Source organism: Monodelphis domestica, chromosome 5 (genome assembly GCF_027887165.1).
Source record: "Monodelphis domestica isolate mMonDom1 chromosome 5, mMonDom1.pri, whole genome shotgun sequence".
Classification (NCBI taxonomy): domain Eukaryota; kingdom Metazoa; phylum Chordata; class Mammalia; order Didelphimorphia; family Didelphidae; genus Monodelphis; species Monodelphis domestica.
The window spans coordinates 235392248-235395032 of record NC_077231.1 but is presented as its reverse complement, the minus strand read 5'-3'; positions in this window follow the sequence as shown (position 1 = coordinate 235395032).

Here is a 2785-nt window from a genome sequence, read left to right as displayed (position 1 = left end):
ATTTTTTAACCACCTCCTTTCTCACCCACTTCAGTCATGGTGATAGAGTCTACTGGGAGAGGATTATGGCTACTTTTCATGGCAGGAATCAAATCAACCCAAGGGGCAAGATGGTGAAAAGTGGGAACTTGTAGATGGTAAGAGAATGTAAGAGGACAAAGGCTAAAATTGTACAAAATCATAAGCAAAATAATTGAGGATGAATTCTTTGAAAAAACAAAGAGAAAGAGAAGGAGATATAGTGGCTAGTTTAATTATCAGAGAGTGCAACATTTTAGAGAAGGACTTAAGCTATATCATGATCTAAGTCCAAAGAAATGCTTTAGTGAGGACATATGTAGAAGACATGTTCAAAGCTAAGGATGTTAGAGTATCAGTGAACATGTGCTTTACTCATTGTGAAAGCAGTTACCATTTTGAACTAGAAAACATGGCACTACTCATATATTCTGCTAATTGTAATGCAATGTAATTACAGGTAACCATGGACAAGATGTAGTTTCTAAATTTTTTGTGAGTTTTTTTTGGTGACTCTTGCCTTAGAAGTATTATACTTCAGTCACCCACAAATCTTGTAGCCTTTTCGTAAAGCTTATGTACTTTGATCTTTCTGTAGCTATTAGCCAGCTCTTTCTTAATAGTCACTCTTCTATTGACTACTGTGAAGCTTCTCTTTCTTGAATTATTCACTCTAGGTGTCCTCTACTGACTTTTCCTTTTTCTTTGGTCCCTCAATCAAGACTTTCTCTCTAGTCCTCATTCTGTGCTCTCTCCCTTGATGACTTCATCCAATCCCATTTTTAAATGATCACATTTACGCAGGTGATTCCCAAACTTCATTCTCTAGCCATTTCTTGAACTTGTCTTGCCTTCTTCTGCATTTGTGCCTTTGCAAACATTTAGAAAGAATTCTACTACATGTCTTTCATTTGAAATCTTTCCCTTCCTATCCAGTTCATCTCTGATACCATGTCTTCCAAGAAGCCTTTTTTTTCTTTTTCATTCCAAATTTTACAAAATCAAATCAAATAAGCATTTCCATATGCAAGGAAAATGAAGATTGAACATAAACAAAATTACAAATCTCTTATATGTTAAGCTTATTTCATATTTATATAAGTCCTATCCACAAGTGTCTCAGCCTCTTTCCACCCTCCCTGTGAAACAACAGAAGGTATTTCTGGGAGACTGACATGTTCATATAAATTAAGTCTTTCATGTTTTCACCTTTCAGTTCACTTTCTGGAGGTAACATTCATAGTTTATTCTTCCAGCAATAATTCTGTAGCTATGTATAATTTTGTCTAGGTTCTACTCATTTCTTTGTTCATTATTTAGTGTAGTCCTTTCCAATGAAGCTTTTTCAGAACCACTAATTTCTCCTACTCCTAGTACAAGTTTTTTTTTTCATCAGCTGTATCATGAAGTAAAAACAATGGTGATTTAAATCAGACCAGACAACAATTTGGCCAAAAAAATATTAGAAATTATCAAGATTATTGATACAAATATAAATTTATATCTATGATCATTAATGGTAAAACTAATGCATTATGTATGTTGTGTTAACAAGAGTATGAAACCATTATGATTATTAGGACATTGAACATTGGCTTTTGTTTCCATAAACAATATAACTGTGTCACCTATAAAGACTCTTAAAAAAAGTTTAAAAACTTGGAAATAGACTTTTTCTAATGTATTTAAAATATTTCAGAATGGAGTTACAGTGGCTTTTGAATCCATCTGTTAAAAATATAAAAAATATAATACCTCCTGGTTAATTTTTATGAACAATTGATTGACATTAGGGGAGGTGGATATCTATTAGCCAAATCTCAATAAAAATCTTTGTAAAATTGGTGGATAGTACTGAAAAATCGTGAAGTATCATGATAAGCACAACCAATGATCAATTTTTTTCATTTCTACCTACACATTTTAGGGAAGTAAATTTTTCACCTAAGGCAATCATTCAAATCAAGTATTAAAATGAATTTAGAATCAGATCTTCAAATCACTATATCACAGTGTGATTAAAGTTAATGAAAAATTTCAAATTATTATAAAAAGCATATTTAATCACATTGCTATCACTAAATTTATTAGTAACATTTTTGTAAGAGCAAAAAGTTTTTTTGTGATTTTAACAAAATAGATTGTTTTTGAAATTCAGCTTATTTAATTTTTATCTCATTTCTGTTCAGTTTTTATTTTTGCATGTTTTAGAATGTATATAACTATAATAATAAGTGTATATGACTTGTTTTCATTTAAAATTTTTTATTATGACCTAGAAAATGAACAAAAGTTACCATTTTCTTAAACAAATAAGACCAGCAAAATAGAAATGTATATTAAACTTTGAATCTATTAATATATTTTATTGAAAAATTAAATATGATATACTATATATGTATTCAATTTAACTTGAAAATACCAGTTTTGCCCAGCTTGCTATGTTCCACTGGGAAATCCTTTCTCTTTTCTTCTGTGTTTCTAAGATGTTTCATTGACATTCCTCTTTTTTCCTTCTGATTTTTGCACTACTACCTTTACTTTCCTACTTTCCTCCCACAATTCTTCCATCTCAAATGAAATCTCTTCCTTGTAACAAATAATATAGTCAAACAAAACACATTTTTGCTGTGTTGATCATGTCTCAAAAGGTATGTTTCATTTTATATTTACAATTTATCCCCCTTCCATCAAGAGACAGAGAGTATGCTTTGTCATTAGTCTTCTGGAGTAGTGATTGTTCATAGCACTGATCAGAGTTCTTAAG